Source organism: Tenrec ecaudatus, chromosome 14 (genome assembly GCF_050624435.1).
Source record: "Tenrec ecaudatus isolate mTenEca1 chromosome 14, mTenEca1.hap1, whole genome shotgun sequence".
Lineage (NCBI taxonomy): Eukaryota > Metazoa > Chordata > Mammalia > Afrosoricida > Tenrecidae > Tenrec > Tenrec ecaudatus.
In genome coordinates this window covers 91,687,326-91,712,045 of record NC_134543.1, presented here as the reverse complement: position 1 = coordinate 91,712,045, position 24,720 = coordinate 91,687,326, and the positions used below count along the sequence as shown (strand labels likewise).

General features: G+C 39.8%; 1 pseudogene; it reads left to right on the top strand.

Annotated features, from left to right (window-relative positions):
* The first annotated feature begins 5,727 nt into the window (after positions 1-5,727).
* Positions 5,728-24,720, top strand: part of LOC142426713 (AP-5 complex subunit sigma-1 pseudogene) — a 103,098-nt pseudogene continuing 84,105 nt past the window's right edge.

Genomic DNA, 24,720 nt, shown 5'->3' with positions numbered 1-24,720 from the left:
ATGTTGCAAGAGCAAGCTGACCAAGCTTTATTCATGCAAAATTAGAGTGCTCAGTGGACCGTGTGAATAGAACTATTCGGAGACATCACGTTTACAATACCCTCTAATGTGTGACGTACAGCTATGATTGTAATTGCATTCCTACTAGCCTTGCAAATAGAATGGTCCAAATAAATCTGAGTAACTCCAGATATAGCCATTACTCTGGGAAGATTTCTGAAGTGCAATTAAAAAGGCATGGATCAGTTTTCTGATACAGGACCAATAACAAGCTAGTAAAAGCTGGAACTAATTGAAATTATACGGAATACAAAACATTCCATATGCATTTATCATTTCTTTAACAAAATCAAAGATAAAGTCAAAGTCTAAGTGATCTAAGAGACCTATGCATTTTGTTGTCACCAAAGCCTTTCCTTTATTTACGGAATCACATCTATAAGAGCTTGTCGATAAGATGGGGCATAGTTTTCACCTTGAATTTGTGCCTCTTTTGCAACTTTTAACCTTCCTCAATCTTAATATGTTCATTTTCTGTATTTCTGGATCTCCCTCCACTCTTCTTGACTTGATAAGCTCACACATTGAGAGCCCAGAAGTACATATGAACTACCATGTTGGGTCACCAAACAGAAAAACTCCCTGTTTGATACCACTGCTGTGTGATGATTGTCATTTGAAGAAAGCACATTTCTCTCTTTTTATTTTAAATTTTGTGTCTATGGAGAAAATTTGTCTGTCCTTCTATTAATAGACAGGGGTAAATAATCCATCTCTAAAATGGAGCTGTTTGATTACGTTACAAGGAATAAGCATTTTATTAAATTTTATATTACTACGGGTTTTTCTCATGAAACTTATCTAGAGTTTTTAAGTAGAAGCCCTTCCCAGCAAGCAACCACAAAAGCGAGTGCTACAGTTTCATGATTAAATCTCAGGTTTTAATTTGTATTGGTAAGAAAGGTATATGTGGAAGCAACTTTTCTTTGCGGGACTCCAAGAGCACTGAAATATTTATCAAAGTAACCTTCAAAAATAGAATGGTCTCAAATAGAAATATCATGTACAGGGGCTTAATATAAATATTTAAATGTAGTCATGTGGACTTTGAGCAAATCAAATTTATCAGGAAAAAAAACAACAACAAAGATGTTCTTTTTCAAGCCACCTAGCTAATTTTCGAAGGCCAGAGGATGGCAGTTGATCCCGTCTGGTGAATCAAGAAAGAGAAGTTGACATTCTCAGGCAGCATATAAGCTGGAATTCTTGAACAAAAGCAGCCTGTCAACTATGGCGCATTTAAGTACAGGAAAGATTGATGTTTGCCAAATGTAAAATCAGAGAGAAGAAAATATGTTTTCAAGCTTAGGGGATTGCCAACAATGAAAGGGAAAATAAATAAAAATTTAGATGTGCAATGTTGTTACACCTTGTCAAGGAAATGTTAATTGAAATCAGACCTCCTTTAAAAGAAAATGAAAAAAAAAAGCATAAAGTAAGATTGCCTCCAAAAGACTATGTAAGAATCTGACAAGTAATGCAAAATAGGATTTTAAAGGTACAGAGTGATGGCTGACATTAACATTAAATTGTACTGCTGAACTATCAAAAAGCTAAGCCCTAGATTTCATTGTCAATGATATCCTACTGATTAATTAATATAATCAGGTTACATGGGGGAAGCTATGAGTTTTGAAAAATGTCTACATGAACCATGTGGGATTCCATCATAAATTCAGTAGCTAAAATATTCATATTTCTGTTTATTTCCTCTGTATTATTGGGTTTGTGACATTTATTTGGTAGCTAGATAGTGTTGGAATGTGTGATGATTTTAGTTACTAAACCACAGTTCATTTATGATCCCTGTTAAGAACATGCAGTGCATTCAAATACCTAAGTAGCATCGGGCCTTTCATCTCAAAGCTGATATGTTTCATTTCCCTAGGGTTGGGATTAAATTGAGATTTTGTATTCATTTGAAGTAATTGTAATGAGAATATTTAACATGGGTCAAATGGAGAATAGTGGCACCCTAGAAGTGCTTAGAAATAATTTGCTATTTTTTAATATATTACTCCACAGTGGGATTGAAAAAGATTACCCCGCCTTATTTAATGATGTTCTGTTGTCCAATTTGTGAATCTAATGAAATCTTTGGCACTAAAGAACTCAAATTGTTCAAATGGGTTTTAGAAAATAAAAAGGCATCTGAATAAAATAATTAAACATTTGAAACAGAAAATCAAAGATTTGAATATTTTTAAAAATCCCTTAGCATTTTCTTTCCATTGTTATACTGGAAAGGAGAGGGGACTGAAATGAGTCTTTTATTTGCCCACAGACAGGGGAGAGAATTACTCAGCAGAGCTCTGTACCCACAACAGATTTTTCCAGACGACTTTTTTCCCTGAAGCAGTGTTTTTATTTGAGCACCATAAGTGATTTTCCATCTTTCTGGGTAAAGTGCTCAGGTATATTAGCACCACTTTCCCTATCAGGACATAGACTTTGCTAAAGCCAAGAGGGAATACATGATTACTTTGTGCTGATAGCTTGTGATTTTCCCTTCTTATGTTTAAACAGTAATCGTCTTTGCTAAACTGGATCAGTCATAAGTGAGAACTGGCCTAACACTGAATGATCAGCTGCTGCAAACCCTACTCTACTATTTTGAATGGCATCATGCCATCTACGCAGAAAGATCCTTTATAAAAGAAGGCAAATGTCAATAAAGTTCACCAGGTTTAGACGACATTCAAAAACTCTTTTAGAGCTAAAACATATCTAGTAATTGTGCATGGCCAGATCACATTGTCTCAGAAGTATCTGATAAATTGAATCTATGGAACAAGTTGAAGTAATACTTTCTAATACCATTGTTGGTTTCTACCCTAACTGGAAATGTATTTACGGTGGGCACATTTGGGCATGGAAACATATTTTGAATGTCCCAATAAATCCAGCTATTACGTTGAAAAACAAAGGAATGTTGCTTGTTGTAAGAATTATTTAAAAGGAGAAAGACTTCCATCTGGTAAACATGGAAGTTAGATATAAAATGTCCCCTCTTGGTCTTCCATTACCATTAAAAGAAATCAGACTTGCTATTAAATCCATACTGACTCGTGGTAACATCACTGTACTTTTGCATATATATATGGAAGTTAGGTGGGGTTTTCCATTTCAGATCATCAGCTTTGTATTCAACCGTTTACACTATTAATCAAGCTGCTGGTACCCTTCATCCGATCCTTTATTCTGATCTTTCATTTCCCTTCTCCCTCTTGTGGACAACTATTGTCCATTTGACCAAAGTTAACACCCATCACCAGTAATTATCGGTCTAGTCCATCTTTTAATCTTTTCCTCCCTTACCGTCCCATCTTGGCAATCCTCAAAATCTGTTCCCTTCGGTGTGGAAGCCCTCCTGTTGTTTGTTCCCCTCCTACCGGTGGTCTCATATACTATTCCTCCTTTTGTGAATGGCTAACTTCACTCTAGGTCTACCCACGCCATGAGGTTCTCGACGGGTTAGCATTGTTTGGTCTTCCATTACACACATGGACAAACTTTTCTTTCTCCATCCTTCTACTCTTCTCTAATTGGTAGACTTTCCAAGGAAAGCCGTCCTGCCCTTGACATTTTAGAAGTTTCATAATAACTGTTCCTTTGTCTTCTTGGGATTCCGTGTATTTCTTTTGGCATAGCTACACCAACTTGCTCCAGGGGAGAAGAGAAGCAATTCATTTCGCACCTTTCCCCGGAAAAGTTCAACAGTCAATTCTCGGGGAACCATTCTTCGTGAAAACAGCTCCCTGGAGCCTAAACTGCACGGAGGTCACAAAGTGTCTTCGCCACCAAGTCCAGGTACCCTCGTGTGGAGAGAGGCATTTTTTCCTCTTTCTTCCACTACAGACTCTGCTCTCACCTTGTCTTCTCCAGGAAGCATTTCCTGTTCTTCTTGGAGAGGTTGCAATTCCCCCAAATGAATGACCTCATTCTTTTTACATGACACCAGGACTCTCCCAATAAAAGCTTGCTAATGTGTCATGCTTGATATATAGAATAAGATAGTAGTGACATGAGAAAGTACTGGTCTAGGAGTCAAGACATTTGACTTTACTTCTTACTGCTTTTCTCTCAGCCAGAAGATAAAATGAATGGCAGGTTAGACCATTAAGGCTTTAGTTTCACAAGAATGATCTCTTATGTGCCTTCTGCCTATAACAGTCTACGATCATGCCATCCATTTATTTCTCTAAACACAAGACTATTTACTAAGTTCTTATTAATTCTCAAGCAGATATTTAGGATCTAGAATTGATCAAGACACAGTTCTGGTCTCCGTGACACCAGTTGCATGACATTTCCCTTGTGCGGCTGTGAAGAAAATGCTTATTCTAAAACAGAGGTTGAATCTTGATTTCTGATTGAGCTTCCTACATGGGATTTTTCAAACAAGAACATTAATTGATACTTTGTCAACGGACAAGAAAATTAAGAAATTATTTTTTTTAGATTTCTTTACTTAAAGGTACTGGGAATATTATTGCTTAGAAGAGTGCATTTATATTTTTACAACCACTTTCTTTTCTGTAGTTACAGGAAGGAACTACCTATATTCAATATCTAAAAATAATTTTGAGCAGGCAACTCCTCCCAAGTTGATTTTTTTTTTTTAATGAAGACTTCCGATCCCATGATGTTCTTGTTTTCAACATTTAGAAAAATGCACCATTGTTCTTTAGGAAGAACAACGTATTTCTCTCTTTTTTTTCACCTGAGGAAATTGCTTTTAAATAAAAGAGTAGCCAACTAGCATTCTGAGACAAATAGCACTGCCTTGCACTCGCTGAGAGGGGAGAATAAATGAATAATTTGGGAGGCGAGCTTCTTGGTTTGCTTACAACCTTCTGCTAAGGCTCCAGAGACGTTTAAGCGAAGGACTCAACCAATACATTTGTTGTATATGTGTGTGTGTACATTTTTTCCAGAAAGCATATGTTACTAGGGCTATTAAGCAATTAGTTTCATGCGTATAGATAGTTCATTTTGCACCAAACCATATGATGTGATTGGAATTTATAGAAAACCATCTTTCTTGCCAGGAATTGCGGCTAGTTAATTCTCTAGCTTGGAGAAGCGTGGTCTTATGGCTGCAATCTGTACCCTTGAAAAAAATAAGAGTCTGGTATTCTATTTTTGAGAGCTTTGAAAAGTCCATAAAATCCTCCCCCCCCCAAAAAAATTTTTTTTTATATAAAATGAAAAAATTGGCAAGAGGAAAGGAAAAGAGTATGTAGTCCATGGTGCATGCCCACTGTTTGTTAAGTGGCGAGAGAAAGAAGGCAGCAGGGATGAGGTTCGTTTTCTTCAAAAAGCGGTGCGGCGGGTGGGGTTTGGCTGCGAGCGACCCAGCAGGCGACGTGGATGGAGAAAAAGGCCAGCGCCATTGAAGCAGACTGCCACGGCCAGGTGCTGGAAACCGACTGGCTGCTCGGGAGAAGCCGGCCTCTTTTCAAGGAGCATTAGTAACGATTTCCAACGAGTGGATTTTGTTGAAACCTGAGAACACTTCCTTTATTCACCTTTTAAGAGAGCCTTGGGTCTCCCCATGGGCACAGCAATGCAAGGAGGAGTTAGGGCCTTCGGACGCTGCGGCTTCAGCCGCGAGTGGGCTCAGAAGAGGTCGCCTCCAGCGTCCTGAGCTGGGGCAAGAAGACAATGAGGTGGGACCCCAAGGAGACCCATGAAATGACTGATGCCACCTCCCGTCTGCACATCCCGACACTGATCAAAGATGGCCTTATCTCCCGCAAGCCTGTGACCGTCCCTTCTTGCCCAGGCCGATACGGAAAAGCACCTGCGTCCCACGAAGGGCAGGCAGGTGGGCACAGGTGAGCGAAAGGGCACTGCTGATGCTCGAGGCTCTCTGGCCCCCCCGGGAAGGAAACGTGGAGGATGGGGAGGTGACTGGGGGAGGATGAGGAGGTGACCTGGAGGATGACTGGGAGGTGACCTGGGGGAAGATGAGGAGGTGACCTGGGGGAGGACGGGGAGGTGACCTAGGGAGGATGAGAAGGTGGCCTTGGGGAGGACGCAGAGATGACCTGGGGAAGGACGAGAAGGTGCCCTGGAGGAGGATGAGGTGACCTAGGAGAGTCTGGGGAGGTGACCTGGGGGAGGACGAGAGGGTGACCTGGGGGAGGACGAGGAGGAGGCGGTGCCAGCTGCTAGGGAGGAGCGGCTCCAGACCCAGAATGGAGCGATCATCAGCACTCTTTCCAAGGAGAAAGAGGCCCAGAAACAAACGACCCCCTCTTCTCTGTATGTCGTGGTCTCGGCAGGTCTACTGAGCACTCACTCCATAAAAATGAGCCTTGCCAGCCCAGCCCTCAAAAATAAAAAATAAAGCATTTCATGGGGCTGTAGCTCAGACCAGTGGCATGATGTCACTGCAAACCTGCTTTTAAGGAACTGAGACGACACCACAACTGCCTGAGGATGTGCTGTTTTTCTTTTTTTTTAATAGAATGGAAAATCTCAGAAATCCTGAAGCCGGGGGCCTACTTCATATGCTTTCAGGCATGAATAACTTTTCCATGTGCAACAGAGGATTCATTGCTACCTTTTGATGTTCCAGTTGCACTTCATAAAAATAGTATTGATGTCTTGTCTCATTTTTATAGCACTCAGATGATCCTGGGACCCTGACAATGGCTACTAATTAGTCTTGCTTTAGCTTTTTCTCAATTCTTTTTAGAGGGAGGGAGATCAAGACCTTGAATTATTCTTAAAGTCCATGAAAATGTCTACCAAGATATAAACTTCTCCGTGATTTGGCCTTGGGTAAATAGTAAGCAAACTCGGCGAATCCGAGGGATGAAATTAGCATATTTTAGTAGACGCAGCCATAGGAGAGGGACTGTTTACATTTTTCATGCGAGCTGCTTCCCCTTCGCCGCTGCCGTTCGGATTGTGGACTTCCCATTCAGCACTTAGTTCCAGTTCTGTAAACGATGCGTTTCAGCATGCGACAGCAATATTCTTCCATTCACATGACTTTTTGGTCGCATTTTATTACATTGAAGATTGCAGTGCTCCACTGTGGGTTTCAATATTGACATCTGTACATTTTTGAGGACTGCGCTCACAAGACTCTTTATGATGGGCACTAGGACTTTTCAATGAGGTCTTTGAAGGTAAAAGACCAAGGCTATTTAACCCTCAGGAGGAATGAGGTTGTACTTCATGGCATAATTTCAAAAAAAGTCTATTTTAAAATACAGGGGGGAAAATGGATGTTCCATTCGATAAATGATTTTAAGGTTATGGCCAGATGGAAATAATTTCAATTAACAACCAATTTACCTAATCATAGTTTCTGAGGACATTGCTTTCGACTTGATTGCCTGGAGCTCAAAACACAGATTTCTTAAAGACGATGCTACAGATTCACAGCCATGTGATGGATACTTAGTTCCAAGTCTATCTCTACCCTCAAGAACTTGCTTGCTGGTGTGTGTGTGTGTGTGTGTGTGTGTGTGTGTGTGTGTATGGGGGGTTAAGAACACAAATAACTCAGCAAACTTCTTTTCAACACATTGTCAAGTGCCTTATAAGGCAAGCTCAAACATGGCAGAAAGCCACCATCTAATTTCAGAGTCAAAGAATTCATAAATGGTTCTAAGTTTATTTTATAGATTAACTACCAAGAATTTGGGAGGTTTGTACTAATATCTTCACCTCTTGTCATGTCTCATTCTCCCAGAATAAATACCTCACTGCCCAGATCCTCCCACCAAATGATAGAGCAAATATGAAGCTAAGCTTCAATTAATGGGTAATCAGACTTTGCAGGATTTACAAAACTATATTTTACTAAGCTTAACATTTTAACCCAGGATTCTCCCGCTGCTTAAGCCAGTGATAGATATGGATCCCAAAGCATTACATATTCCCAAAGCGTTGGCTACTTTTACTTCTTCACTGGAAGCACACATGAAGAATGTTAAGCACGCACTAGCAGAGTTTCTGACACGTTCATCTAATTTCACTTGTGATGTTCTTGGGTGCCTCAAGGAGCCCTTGTGGTGTAGTGGTTGCCTTAGGCTACGAACTGCAAGGTCAGCAATTCTAGACCAAGAGCCATGACACAAGAGAAAGACCAGACTTTCTCTTCTTATAAACGTAAGAGTCTCAGAAACTCACAAGGGCAGTTCTACCCTGTCCTATAGGGTTGCGATGAGTCAGAATCAATTCAATGGCAGGGGGTGTCGTTTGGTGAGTTTGGTGGGTTGCACAAACAGTTGTGTTCCACTACTAGCTGAGAGATTCCTGGAGAAATGCTTCCAAAAGGTCAAAGCATTGAGAACCCTAGGAGAAGTTTTCTACTCTGCGTTTGTGGGGCTGCGGCGAGCAAGAATCAACTCAAAGTCAACCCACAATATGGCTATTTTAGGAGACAGTGGGGAAGAGATGCTGCTGGGACTAAATAGTTCTGTTTTGAGTGATTGTTTACTGGGTAACTGTGGTTGTAAATATGTGTAAGTCTAGTGGGGAGTTGGTCTGGCTTGTCAACCTGCTGGATGTACAATGAGCCATGTTAGAAATAGGAAGAGGGGAAATTCACTACCATCAAAAGAGAAGAGCCAGCAGTGGAATGCATCCTTCTGAGCCTGCGTTGCCTGCACCTCAAACGTTCTTGATCCAGGATGCACAAGGCTGTGAAAAGTGGGTGAGGGGCAACAAAGGAGCAACAGCAGCATAACCAAGAGCCAGAGCCAGAACCAAGCAGATGGTTACCTGATCCACCGAGCAAGACAATTTGCATGGCTTCCGACAGGAGTCTTGCTTGTGAAGTGGAGTGCCTCCAGGCACTTAGGTGAGGAACCAGACTTGCTAACCCCAGAAATGGAATTGAGCATCTTTAAGTTGAGGTTCATGGCAGAACAGAATGCCCTTTGAACACTTCTCAGTAGTGATTTAAAAAAAAAATAAAAGAGGCTTTCCTGCTTTGCAGAAGTGTGTGCTGAGCATGTCTGATTCTGAATTGTAACCCGTTTGACTTCCCTAATAAACCTCATAACAATGAGAATGGGTTGGGAATTCCGTGTGGTCCTTGCAAGGAGACACTGAATGCACCTGAGAGGCTGAGAGAACATGAGAGGAAGGGCTGGCATCAGGATCAGTGAGACGGTTGATGCTGAGTTTGATACTCCTTCCCCCTTGTGATGTCAACATCAGCTCTCCTTGACTCTCCTACCTGAGTCCTGTGAAGGCTGTAGTTCCCACAGGTCGCCAAAGGAGCAAGGGGGCCAGTCAGCCTGCTGGGATTCCCTGGGATAGCTGCTAACCATGCCCAGGGAGCTCAGAAATCAATCAGCCAGCTGACCCCTCAAGATGGGGAAGCCAAGTGGGTAGGGCAGTTTGTACATGTTGAAGAGTCTCACAATATTTCAGTAATCTGTGGAGCTTAATCTGTAGATACGAAGAAGCTTTAAAAAATTTATGAGAAAGTGGGATCAACAGATAATGGAGTTTTCTCACAAACTTTTAAAGCCCTTTTGCATTGGCTGGATAGCAGACGGCTTATAATTCATTATGAGGAGCTGATTCTGCAGCTTTGAGGCAGTTGCATGGGGACAAGAGGTTATAGTTGCCTGCTATCTAACTCTTTCCTTGTCTCCAACACTTACTTCATTCATATGTAGGCTCGATGATTAAAAACGTTTTGTCTGGCTTTCCCAAAATGTTGACCAACCTCTATTGTAAACAGTTTTACAATGAATGTTTAAGTATATTGTTGCTGTGGGGTTTAAATGAGATAGTGTAAGTAAAGTCTTAGAATATTGTAGGTTATCCACTTTTCATGAGCTCTACTATTAATGCAGCCTTATGGTTGATTTGGGACATTTGATTAGAGGAAAGCATGCTGGGTATCATGTTGAAATGAATAGCTGACCAGAAAAATCGGTTACTCTTAGGTATAAGTATTCACCCATTATAGGATTGAGGGTTCCCTGACGACTGAAAGGGGAGGGGGGAGGGTTCAGGATCTGATGTCAGCCAGGGGCTTCTGAACTTTTATCCCTAATGAGGAAGATAGTCGCTCTCTCTCTCTCTCTCTCTCTCTCTCTCTCTCTCTCTCTCTCTCTCTCTCTCTCTCTCTCTTTCTCTCTCTCTCTCTCTCTTTCCCTCACTCATTTGCTTTCACTCTCGCTCTCTCTGGAAGGAGGGGATCCTCTGTCAAGCTTCAGGTCTCCCATCCTCATATATTATCTTTTCCTTTGACTTCTGCTCGAAACTGGGGAATAGAGCCTATCTTAAAAGCACCGAAGTCAGGCTACCCCAGGCTCTTTCTGTGTCTGGGTAACATGAATGAGAAGTCTGTCACAAAAGATATGGTACATCAGGGGGAAATAAATGAAAACGAATCCTAGAGGGAAGCATGAAAAAAAGTGCATAGGAAAAAAGGAAAAAAAAACTCTGTTAACAAGTAAATGAGTATTTTTAACAAGATCCCCTTGTCACTCTTTGACTGGCTTCAGAGTCTTCATTGAAACCGTGTCATATTAAGTGCTCTGAGCAAAAATCAATTATAATCTAGAGGCCTGATGAAGACTGAAGATCACAACGGGAAGGGGGAGGCGTGCTGTGTAGACCCTGTTATCAGAGCTCTTTTGCTGGGACCGGTCTGTCTGTTTCCACTTCTCCCTTTGGGCTTTATCCTGTTCCCAGTACACGTCCTTGTGTTCAGCCAGCCTTTATTTACAAGTGTGTCACCCTCCCAGCCACATATTGGCTTAGCCCTGACTAATTACTTAACCTTTTTAGGTGTTTTCTTCATCATCCTTGAGGTGGAATAAATTTCTTGGCTGCATTTCCAAAGCTCTGGCAATTCTCTAGTTGTGATTCCCAAATCAAAGCTAGTGACAGTTTTCTAACTTAAAATGTCTTCGTTCGGGGAGTACATAGGATGAATGTCCTTTGAAGGGGTCTTATTTAGACCACTTTCCTGCAGGTATTTCCAGACAATTACCTTCATTACAACCAGCAAACAACTACTCTTACTGTGAAGACGAATAAGTCAAAGCCAACAGCACAAAGACGGGAAAAGTGGAAATTGCCTTTACATACCAAAAAAGGATTAATCAATAACTTTAGAAGGTAAGTAATCTCCAAATATTATCATTGCATCTTTGGTTTGTGCATCTGTTGAGATGACTTGCTTGCTTCATTAAAGGAAAAAATCTTCATTTTTTTTTCTAAAGTCTGGCTCATTTAGCAAAGGAAAATTTACTGAATGTCCCCAGTTCTTTATCAGTGTCCCAGTTTTTTAACTTGGCATTGTTCTGATACAGGAGAGAGGCCAGTTTTCGCTAGTCTTCTAAAAGAGAGAGACCTTTTTTCCTTCTGCACTAGTGATGCTATTTCACATAAACTTTTGTGATTGCAGATATTAAACTTAGGAATTTTATATTCTCAGCATCATAGTTGCCTTTATTAGTCATAATAGTTTTAGATGAAAGCTAAGAATTTAGTGTTATAAATGTGTGAAGCATGCATTTTGATCTATTATAACTTTGCCTATAATTCAACAAAGCACAAAGCATCCTCAGTTACAATCTCTGGTTTACCTACCTGTCTGCTTCCTCCATCCTCACCGGCCTCCTCACCACTCGCAAAGATTGGCGGTTTTTGGAAAACAAAAACCTTACCTATGTTATACGCATTCTTATTATCAAGTTCCCGCATGAAGCCTGGCAAATAATGGGTGCCCAATAAATGCCCTGTAAGGAAATAAATGAATGATGTGGATGTTACAAATGCACCCAAATCATGTAGGATTGTGAGAGGAAAAAAAGGACATGGGGACCATATATGATCTCCTCTTACATCACAAAGGAGAAGTAATATCAAACTCAACAGAAGCACAAAACTGATGACTCGGGAGTCACATATGTCTCAATCCTCTACACTCCTTTACCAATTTTGACACCAGCCAATCCTCCCAAGGAACTTCTCTGCTGGGGTTTGACAATTCATTATAAGGCCACACGGAATTTACAGACCATACTCATGATGACAGGGCTGGGTAAAGAAATTAACAGGTTATAATTCAGGATCAGAAACGTTCGGGATACAGTTATTCTGGTCAGGTGCACCTTTTCTCAGGCCCACGGGAATGCCTCTCTCTCTGGCCCTTGGCCTCTGCCCTGGTGTGGCAAGTCTTACAAAGATTTAACCCTACCAGGAAATTCCCTAAAGGCACCTCAACTCTGCCCAAAGCCTCAGCCAGCAGGTTCTCTGGCTCCTTGGAGCAGCAAGCATCTCAAACTCGCTCCCATCAAGTCCATTCTGACTCATAGTGACCTTGTAGAACAGAGGAGAACTGCCCCTGTGTGTTTCTGAGACTATAACTCATAATGGAAGCAGGGAGATCTCATCTTCCTCCTGCAGCGCGGCTGCTGTTTGAACACTGCTGCCCCGGGGTTAGCAGTCCACTACACACCCACTACACCGCCAGGGTTCCTTCATGGGAAACAGCTCCCCTGAAGAAAAGGCCTGAAGCATGGTGTTGCCTGAAGATATTCGACTGATTTGCCAAATTAGAAAGCCCATCACTTTATCCTGTGTCCGTGGTTCTGCTGCTGCTGAGTGTCTGTTTTCACCACTCCTTTGTCACTTCTCTGATGTCATGGCCCTTCGTCTCTTGGATTGAGGATGCTCAGTGCAGGTATCTCTGGTTCAAATGACTCACACTGCTCCTGGCGCTTCTTTCCTGACAGTAGTGAGATACCTTTTCCTGTTTTGAGATAATTCAATTTAAACCTGGAGGGATGCTAAAACTGACTGGACTCCTCACACCCTATTTCTATGCTTCTATCTAGCCATTTTGGGGGCATTACAAAGAACATGGGCATAAAAAACATAGCAAATACTAATTTACTGGACTGCGGGTTGCTATAAATTTTCAAATCCACTACACTATCAAAGATACAGTTATCTGTATCTTAATAGACAGCAAATGGCACAGGTGAGTGCTACAAAGATCAATCCTCTAATTCATTATCAAGTGAGCCAGATTGTTTTATCCTGTAAATGTGGTCATTGAAGACCTTTCCCATAACTTAGAGTGGGAGTAACACTAGTTAATTGCTTACAAATGTGAGGAGTAATAGGTAAACTGAAAAGAAACACGACAAGGCATGTGAATAGGGATAGGCTACCCTCAAATAGGACAACTACCGCATACATTGGGAATAGTAAGGGTCAAAGGATAGAGCAGTGTGTTAGTTACATAAGCTGTGGCCAATTTGAAAATTAAGAGCAAAGGGGTAGAGTTTAGCCTGTCAATCAGGTCGCAGCTTGATGACCTCATTTGGAGATGCTAAGGAGATAAATAGCTCTCTGGAGGCGGGACACACACTCACTCCCTGAGAGACATGCTTGCTGATAACACACATGGAGCTACTCTAGAGTCCTGGAGCTGAAGGAGCCATATAGAGACCCATGCCAGCACTGAGATGCCTCTACCACTGGATCCACAAGACTTTCCAACTACTGGTCTGTGATCTTCCTGCATTCAGCATCATTGCAAGTGTTAAGTAAGTCCCAAAGGAGTTTATAGAATGGTATCGGACATATGGGTTAATATCAGACTTAATATGTGCTTATGGACTTGACCTGGTCTAGACTGAGATGTTTTCTCTATATACAATTGCTCTTTTATATAAAGCTCTTTCTTATGAGTGCCTATGAATTTGTTTCTCTAGTCTACCTGGACTAACACAAGTAGGTTACAGAAGGAATTAATATTTATTATCACCATTTGGTGCCACTCATTGCACCAGGAATTTTACCTATTGCTCCGTATAGTTCACAGAGAAAAATTAAGAATTAGGTAGTCTTCTTCCTTTTCATTGGTGAGGAAGAAGGAATGCTAGGATTTGAGTTGGTGATGGGCGATCTGAAAAACGTGCTTTTGTACCATAGTGGAGAAGATAACCTGTTTCACACTGGTCGTCAATCCATTCTGGCATCAGGTAAGGCATGATTCAGTTATACAACTTAAACTCACCTGCTTTACCAGCGGGTAGGATCAGGGACAGTCTTCATAGAAGAAGATAATTCCCTCTTCTGTCTTTTCATGACCTTGCTTGAGTTACTTACATCTCCATGCCAATACACAATTATATCATTTGAGAATATTCATATGGTTGTGAATATTCAGAGAAGAGTCATGGGTTTTTCAAATATCAAGTGGTCTATAGGTGCTGCTTGGTGGGTTCTGACGCAGAGCGAACCTATGTACAACAGAGCGACACACACTGTCCTCACAATGGTTCTGGTGGATGAGCCTGTCATTGCAACCTTCATGTCAATCTAGCTTGTTGCAGGCCTTCTTGTCACTGTTCTTCTATATCAAGCATGATGTCCTTCTCCATGAATGGTCTCTCCTGACAACATGGTCAGAATATGTCAGATGACGTCTTGGCATCCTTGCCTCTAAGGAACATTCTGGTTGTACTTCCTCCAAGACAGATTTATTTGTTTTTTTGGCGGTCCCATGGTATTTCCAACGCTTTTCCCCAGCCCCATGACTCAAATGCATCCATTCTTCCTCAGTCTTTCTTATTTAATGTTCAACTTTCACATGCATATGAAGAGATGGGGGGGGGGGATGTCAAGTAGGATACTTAAGATGAAAAGGACTTTAAAAATGGTGATTGGCTAAATCATCATTTGAATACAATGGTGCTTCATCCTTCGCCTTGAAGGTATACTCAAAGAAGGACTTGACCAATAGAGCAGAAAAACAAAAGCAAAAGCAAAAAAATGTCTTCAGGAAGAGCTTGGGTGACTTTATGAAAAAGTAGGTACACTTCAGGGGTACAAGCCAGTTTGATGTAAAATGTCTTTGATGTATAATGAACTATGGTATATCACACTGAATTTATATTTTCGTTGCTTTTTCTTCATTAAACAGTGAATGGTGGCATATCTTTTAAATTAATAATTTTTGGACTATTTTGGAGACAAAAGTTATAAAGATGCCTTCAAGAAATTGCAAATATGAGCTATTTAACATTATAATCAGCGCTATCATGGATGCAATGGAAATTTTTAAGTAGGGAGAGATGATTCCAGATTCATAATTCTAGATTTGGGCTTTTCCTGGGTCTTAAATCTTAGGATGAGTTTTTGTAAACAAAAATAAAAAGATGAAAGTGGTTTACATTAGAGGTTAATTTTCTAGTATGACATTAAGTTGAAAGATAATAATGTAGTGGAAAAAGGGGGGAAGGATACTAAGGCATAGCCAGGATTGCATGTAATAGGAACCCAAGATATTAAAAGCAAGTAATCTAACAAACTAGTAATTTGCTATACTTTATTTAATTCTATCTCTTTGTTAAAGAAAGGTGAGAAAGACGAGATAGCAAAAGTAAAGTGTAGTGTGAAATAAAGCTATTGAAAGTGTGAAAATATTTTATACTGACCATTAAACACAGCTTTTTGGAGTAAGAAACAGAACAAAGATGATCATATCATTTGGAAAGGAAGCCAAACTTAAAATTAAGAGATAAAAAGGGACAGGGGATATGATCTTTGAGGTCTTATTCTAGATACATCCTCTCCATGATGATCTTCGAATTGGGAAGAGCAGAAAAAAAATAATAAACGAGTAAAACTGAGCTCCATGTTTTTCGTAGTTTTCTCAAATAGATCATCAGATCCTTCTCGTGAGTGTGTCTAAGTGGCCTCGAACTACTAAACTTTCAGTTTGTAGAAAAGTGCATAGCCATGTGTGCCTCCCAGGGACTACTGTACTAATAGCGTTGTTGTTATTGTGAGGTGCCGTCCAGTCAGTTCCGACCCATAGCGACCCCCATGCACAATAGACCAGAGGACCACACCATCCTGCATCAGCGAATGACAACAGCCTTATTATATCTCTTCAAATCAGGAGAGACAGAAATAAATTCTAACTGTTGACAAATAGAACTGTTGCCTTTGCAGTTTCTTCTTTTGAATTTCTGGTTAAATTACCTTGTGTGACCCAGTGTTCTCATAAAGTCCGTTCGGACTCGTCTTGATGCCCAGCAGTGGAAGCGCTGCCCAGTTCTGCACTACGCGCACAGTTTTGTTGTCATAGTTGAGCCCATGGTTCCAGCAACTATCTTAAACCATCTCACTGAGGAGCTTTCTCTACTTTGCTGCCCTACCACCTTACCAGGCATGAAGTTCTTTCGGAAACTAGTCTCTCCAGATAACATGACTAACATACATGTGACAAAGCCTCCCCATCCTCACTTCTCAGGAACGTTCTGGCTGTACTTCTCCCGAGATAGATTCGTTTGTTCTCAGCAGTGCATGCTACTTTCAGTACTTTTCACCGACACCAAAATGCATCTCTTTTCTTCGGTCTTCCTTATTCAGTGTCCAGCTTTGTTTCACATGCAGATGAGGCGATTGGAAATGTCATGGTTTGGGTTAGTCTTCAAAGTGGTATCATTGCTCTTCGACACTTTAAAGAGATCTTGTGCAGTCGGTTGGTCCACTGCACTACGCCATCTGATTTCTTAAATGCTGCTTCCGTGGATGTTGATTGACAGCTTCAGTCTTTTCTCCATTTATAATAGTGTTACCTTTTGGTCCAATCGTGAAGGTTTTTGTTTTCCCTGCATGAAGCTACAATCCATGTTGAAAGCTGCAGTCCTTAGTCTCCGTCAGCAAGTCAAGTTGAACTATCATAGATGGTCAACAAGCCTTCGTTGGGTCCTGATGCCACATTCTTTTTCACCTTTTCAGATGATTTGCCCATTATACAGACGGAAAACGAATGGTAAAAGGACACAACCTGACACATACATTCCTGATATTAAATCACACAGTATTCCCGTATTCTGTCTATTCCTATCAATGCTAGCCCTCGTTTGCTATGATCCACCCAGTCTAATGCTTTTGGGTTGTCAATAAAACTCAACTAAACATCTTTTGGTTTTCTCTGCTTTCAGCCAAGATCACATCCTCCTCTGAACCTGACAGATTTCTGGCAGCTTGCTGTCCATTTACTACTAGACCATTGTTGAAATACCTTCGGCAAAATTTACCTTCGTGTGATATTAATAATATTGTTAAATAATTTCCACATTAAAATTGGGCCACTTTCCTTTGGGATGAATCTGTCCTGGTCACATGCCAGGGAGCTTTCTTCCAAATTTCTGGGCACAGATGAGTGAGTACTTCCAGTCCTTCGTCAGCTTGCTGAAGCATTTCACTTCTTCGGCCAATTCCCGAAGCCTTGTTTCCTATTAATGCTTTCAGTGCATCCTGGACTTTATCCTTCAGTATCATTGCTTCTTGATCACATGCTATGTGTTGAAATGGTTGAACGTCAAACAGTTCTTTTTGGTATATTCACTGTATTTTCAGCAGCTAATTCCACAGAAGTAGACAGTCTATTCATTCTGCGTTGTCTGTTCTTAATCTGGAAACTCTGCTGAAACTTGTTCACCTTGGGTAGCCCTGCTGGTTTTTGAAATATTGGTGATATAGCTTAAGCATCACAGCAATACACAAGGCACTCTACTCCACAACACACTGGCAAACATGGTGGGACTATTTCTTGGATTATAAAATTTAATAAATGAGAACTAATAAAAGAAACAGATATCAGAAATAAATACCTGATACTGATAATTATTGCCCCCCCAAAACAGCTGGGAATAAACACTAGAATATTTAAATACTTAAGTAATGACATTTGGAAGATTCTATCCAACATATAGATGGATTCCATTAAGCAACTTTATCCTATTCATTTTTGGCTACTGGTGGTCCATTTGAAACTGGGCCTGAGTAAACCATTCTGAGGGGACTGCTATTCAGAATTAGTCCTTACTGACATGGCATCCTGAACTGGAAAGAGGATCAGCTCTCCACAAACTTAGATTTGTATATAGGCTCCCAGAATTATTAGCAGTGATATTTCTTCTTCGTAGTCTGTTCTTAGTCTGGAACCTCTGCTGACACTTGTTCACCCGGATGACCCTGCTGGTATTTGAAACACTGGTGACATGGCAAAGTATCATAGCAAGATACAAGCCACTACACTGCAACAATCTGATAGACAAGTGGTGAGGCTACTTCTTAGATTAGAAGATTTAATAAATGCAGATGATAAAAGAAAGCACCCCCCCCCACCCAAAAAAATCACTACCATTGAGTCAATGCTGACTCATCTCAACTCCCTGTAGGTTTCCCAGACTGAAACTCTTTATTGGATTAGAAAGCCCAGTCTTTCTCCTGTGAGGCTGCGGCGGTTCCCAAGTGCTGACCAGGTGGATCACAGGCCAACATGTAATCACTCCACGACCAGGGCTCCTAATAATAAACAGAAGTACTCCTTTATCAGTTGTCATGGGATTCAGACAGATGATATACTTTAATACTTTCTGAGCTCAGAGAAGTCATCAATGTTTTCAGCTCTCCCTTCTAGGTAATAATCAGCCTGAAAGGTCCATCAATGTCTTCAACTCTACCTTCCAGATAATAATCGGCTTGAATTTTTTACTGAAGAATCCCTCTATACCTGGTAGCTACATACAAGGCTATGTACAGGTTACCTACTGTCAGAATCATCCACAGTTAACTCCAGATTGCTCTGGGCTCTACTTCAGTAGTCATTTAAAGCATTTCCCTGTCTTTTCTCTTTGGAATACTACACTTCTGAACACTATAATCCAGCTTGTTGCGTATCCTGCTATTGTCTCACCCTCATTCATGATCAGTCAGCGGAATTGTCTTGATGAACATCCCTTCACGCTAGTGGTCTGACTGCTTTCGATGATTGTGTAGTTATTGCTCTTTTCCTGTCACTGAATATTTAGTTGGGATGACAGGTAACCTAGATTATATTAGTCTGAAAAGTAGGTGTAATGCCGGCAATTGCCCACATTTTATATAACTGTGGAGTATTAGCGATCACCTTTTTTTCTAGTTATTTGTTGTGAATTGAATTTTTCTGCCACGTTAGAGTTGTATATTTGTCAATTTATGTGTAATTTGTCAACTATACATATATTTGGCATATTCAGAATTTACTGGAATCTTTCTTTCAGTTTCATATATCCAATAGAAAATCTTAGATTGCTCGTTGGATCTTTGCTGGAGATTGCTAACAGTGCTTTATTGTATTTAGAGCAATTGAAGATGCATAATAAAACACTCTCTCTACAATAGCCCTATTGTATTGTGTACTTTTCAGTCCTACTTGACTGTTACCATGGGTTCTGTTATGTCCTACCTATAGCCTATAGATTGACATTAATCCATATTTCCCAAGGCATGATCTGATTAATAATACTTGTATGCACTAGGTACCTTGTTGCATTTAAAAATGAACAAAAATATTTACATTAAGGAAATCTGTCAAGAAACCCAACTTTCTACTTAAAAAAAAAATCCAACAATTCAGAGCAATCAATCCACTTTAGTGTATAGGTGAACTTTTTCAGTCTTCTCCTTCAGCAGTCAAGAGGATACTCTTGGCTTTGTCATTTCAGTGGGCTAGTTTAGCCCCTACTCATAGATTTGATTCTGCTCTAAGCTCTGCATTTTTTTGTGTGTGCTTAGCCTCTAACAGTGAGTTGGGTGAAGATTCACAGAGCAGATCCTGAGTTTTGCATTCAACAATGCATAAATCTTTTGTCTCAAGCTCATTCATTGTACAACATCACTTTCCCATTTCCTCCCTGTTTTCTGCTTCCTTCCTTCTTTCCTAATAATGCCCAAATTTTGTCTTTGGGTAAATAGAGTCCTTTTTATTTCAATTAGTTGATTATTTTAACGTGGAAGTGAGATCAATCCAGACCCAGAGTTGTTGAGGGCCATAGGCTTGGGGGTCCCACCACTATCTATCTATTTAACCTTGCCTCATTTATAATTTTGAGTTTTGTTTTACATTAATTCTCCCACTTTATCTAATATATTCTAATGTGATCCTTTTCAAGGCATTTGGTAATAGTAGCTGGACACCATCTACTTTTTCTAGTCTCGGGGTTGTGGAAATTGATTTTTGCTTTGTTCACTAGTCTAGTTTAGATTAATCCTTCCCTGAGTCTGCTATGTATTACTCTTCATTCCTCCAGATAGGTAGAGACCATTAGCCACACCTCATTTATAAATTAGTGTCTAGTTGTGTTGTTTTAAAATAAATATAGTCTCTTTAAAAAAAGACCATTATCCACATACTTATGAGCTTTTAGGATGCCAATTGATATGCACCCAACTTGAGTATCACTTGAACTTAATGTCCCCTTGAGATTCCACTGGAACTTAATGTCCCCTGAGAATTTAGTCCTGAGCTCCCATGCCCAGTGTTTCCTTCCATCAAGGTTATGGTTATGTCTAAGAACGTTTCATAATTTTCCCCACAGTGTGCTCCACCACATACATAAGTATATTTGCACAAAAGTAAATATACATTTGCAAATGTCTTCTGTTAAACCTACATAGATATGTTTGAGTATACTCCCACTCCTTCTCCAATTATTCAGCATGTGTGAATATCTAAACATCTACTTGTCTATAACCACTCTTGCAAAATTACATTTGCATATGTTGCCTTTAACCCATGCTAACCTCTCAGTTTTTTTCCTTCACTCCATTTGTATCTGTGTTCATAAGGGATATTGGTCTATACTTTTGTTTTTTAATGACGTCTTTGCCTGGTTTGGGTATCAAGATATGTTGGCTGCATAAAATGAGAGTATTTCATTATGTTCTATAATGTGGAATAGATTGAAGAGAATTCATGCTAGCTCTTGCCTGAATATTTGGTAGAATTCACCTGGGAAATTGTCTGGACCTGAGTCTGTTCAGGTTTTCTACTTCAGCTTATGTTAGCTTTTGATTCTAGAATTTCATCCATTTCTTCGAGGTTTTCAAATTTGTTGGAGTACAGTTATTAAAAGGATTCCCTTATATTTTTATTTCAGTTTTATTCTATGGTGAGGTCCCCTATTTTCTCATTCATATTATTTGTATCTTCTTTTCTTTCATTGCTAGATTTATTAGTGGCTTGTAGGTTTTACTAATCCTTTCAAAGATGTTTCAAAGAAACATTTCTTGTCTAGACTCTTTATTTTTCTGTTTTTGTTTTATTCTTTATTTCTTTTCTTCTGGAAGTGTGTTCGTCTGGGTAAACTAGGGAAACAAATGTGAAGAAACTCATATATGTATATGTGAGAGAGTTTTATATAGAGGGTAAGTGTATAATAAGAAAGTATCCTAACCCAGTGCTGCCCAAGCCCACAAGTCTAACATTAACCCATATGTCCGACAGTGATCTACAAAGTCTTCCTCCACCTCAAAAAACACACACAATGACGCCAAGTGCAGGAGGAAAGCTGAGTCAGTAAATGTGTAAGCATTTCAGCGCTGGCAGGGGTCTCCACACAGCTGCTCCAGCACCCAGGGCTGCATCCAGGTAGGTCCATGTGGCTTCTCCTCAGAGCTGTCTTACAGGAAGTCAGCCTTGCAAGCAAAAGCAGGGAATTGGCTAAGGCAGCTGCACCCTGGTCCAACTATCAGAAAGCAAGAGACCTGAGAACTAGAAAGGCGAGGCTTACCAAGCCATGTATCTCTCCACCCTTCAGTTAATCCAACATGTGTTTATTGGCCAGGTCGGCACAATAAACATTAATTATCTCTGGAAGGTATAGGCTTATTTTGCTGATGCTATTTTTTTTTAAGTTACCGGAGATGTTGAGGTAAAGTTTTTACTTCGATTCGTTCTTTTGAGATGTACATTTATTGCTATAAATTTTCTCAAACCACTCCTTTGGATGTGTCCCATGTTTGGTACGGTATGTTTTCATTTCCGTTTAATTCAAAGGAATTTTTAATTGTCTATTTTTCCTTTACCCACCAGTTTTTAAGCTGGTATTATTCTACTTTTATAACATTGTGATCACAGCATATGCTTTGTAATATTACATTTTTAAATATACTGAGACCTACTTTGTGGCCTAACATATGTTATATTCTACAGAACCTTCCATGTGTACTGGAAAAAAGCACATATTGTGCTGTTGATGGGTAGTGTGCGCTGTCAAAATATCGGGGTCAAGTTGTTTGTTTGTGTTGGTTAGTTTGTTCATATCTATGTTGAGTTTCTTCCTAGTCCCAACCTTCGTTGAATGTGGTGTATTAAGTCCCCTACTATTATTGTAGAGTTCTTGATTTCTTGTTTCATTTCTGTAAGAGATTGATTAATATAGTTTGAGGTTTTTCCATCGAGTACATATTTATTATGGGTGTGCCTCCTTGCTTGATTGAACCTTTAATCATCATATAATGCCCTTCTTTGTCTCCTGCTGCATTTTGCCTACCAAAGAGTCTGTCTTATAGAAATTAGTATTGCCCATCCTACTCTTTTTAATTGCTATTAACTTGATACATTTTTTCATCCTTTGATGTTTTCATCTTTTGATATTTTATTGATGTATAACTCAAATACCATATAATTCAATGGTTTAAATATATTTAAAAGAGTTGTGCACTCATAATCACAATCAGTTTTAGAACTTTGCATCAATTTTTGTGTTCATTATTATTAGTTCCTGATTTCCCTGAAATGTCCCCAGTTATAATTCTAATTATTGTCTCTATAGATTTCCTTATCCTGGATTTCATTTAAAGTAAATTGTACAGACCCCACCCCCAAAATAACACAGAAAAACCTCGATCTAAAAGAAAACTATAATATATTTTAAATGGGTCAAAAGAGAAAACAAGTGATGAGGTGTTAAATTTTAACCTAACTACATCTACATTAATCCGTTTTCCAATGTACTCTGCTATTCACATTCCTAGTCAACGGTCAGAGGGGATTCAACCAGAGCCGTGGCTGCTTCCAAAAGGATTCCATCTTGAAGCTGACAACACTGTGTTAGATTATATTATGGGAGAATCCTAGCTCAGCCAAGTCAGCATGTACCCAAATCACATATGCCAATATGTTTCCTTTCCAAGTTTTATAAAGAGCATCCCATTGCCTTCTTGTCTACATGATTTCTGCTGAGAAAGACTGAAATATCTTAGTTTTACTGATTCCCCTTTGTAGGTAACTTTGTTTTTCCTAAACTGCTCTCAGGATTCCATTTTGGGTTTTTATTTGGTTTGGGAAAGCTAAATTATGGTATTTCAGAATGATTTTCCTTTGGAGCTCTAGCACGTTTGGGGTTTGGTCAGCTTGTTTTTCATGATGTAAGGGATATCTTCTTCCTACAATTCTTCAACATTTTCTCCAAACTTTTTATTGTTTTGTCCTGTTCTGGATTTCCAATCACATTGGAAGTTACTCCTTGTGATGTGTCCCACATAATTCCTAGGCTTTTTGGATTCCTGCTTGCTGTTTTGTATGATCTCTAAATTTTCACCTGTTTGGGCAGTGTGTTTTGGTGGTGTCTTCCCAATTCCTTCTAAAAATTATTTTTTTTTTAATTTTATTTATTTTATTCTTTTTTTTTCTTGAGATAGGTTTTTATTATTTTTTGTATTATTATTTTTTTAATTATTTTTTATTTTTTAACAAATTATTGGGGCTGATACAATTCTTTTCACAGTTCATACATATACATACATAAATTGTATAAAGCACATCTGTACAGTCTTTGCCCTAATCATTTTTTTTCTCCTCTTTTCTTCATTTACATTTTATTAGGGACTCCAACAACTCTTACCACAATCCATACATATACATACATCAATTGTATAAAGCACACCCATACATTCCCTGTCCCAATCATTCTCAAGGCATTTGCTCTTCACTTAAGCCCCTTGCATCAGGTCCTCTTTTTTTTTCCCCCCCTCCCTCCCTTTTCCCCCCTCCCTCATATGCCCTTGGTAATTTATACCTCGTTATTTTGTCATATCTTGCCCTATTCGGGGTCTCCCTTCCCCCCTTCTCTGCTGTCCCTCTCCCAGGGAAGAGGTCACATGTGGATCCTTGTAATCAGTTCCCCCTTTCCAACCCACTCACCCTCCACTCTCCCAGCATCGTCCCTCACGCCCTTGGTCCTGGAGGTATCATCCACCCTGGATTCCCTGTATCTCCAACCCTCATATGTACCAGTGTCTAAAAATTATTTTGTATTTTTCTTGCTTTCATTGGTCTTCTTCTGAGTCCATTGAAGGAATATAAATACCATAATTTTGAATTCCTAATCAAGTTATTCTGATGCTTTGTTTTTCTCCTTAAACAGGTGTGCTGACTGTTATATTGGTCACTAGTATTAAGCTCTATCTTGTTTCTTCAGGTAAACTAAAATTGTCGATTGTGAAACACTGTGATGTTGTATTTGTATTTACCTGATGATTTCATGTTGGAGAGGCCTTAGACACACAACACCGGTCTCCCACTTGGTGTACTAGAGATGTGTTCATAGCTCTTTGCTGTTGTTATAACATAGTTGAGGGCAGGCTCATGTTGTGTTTTCAGCTATCTCTCAGTGATCGGGTAGCACGGGGGTAGGTAGTTGTCTTTGCTTTTTTGTCATAAAAAGTATGAGTGTTGCTGGGCTGTGTGATCCCCATTGCTGTTTTTCATAAGGTTGGACAAAAAGGAGAAGGAGGGGGAAGGAAAAAGAAATGACAACAGAAAAAAATAGTAATTAAGAATAAAAACAATTTTTAAAATGTGTC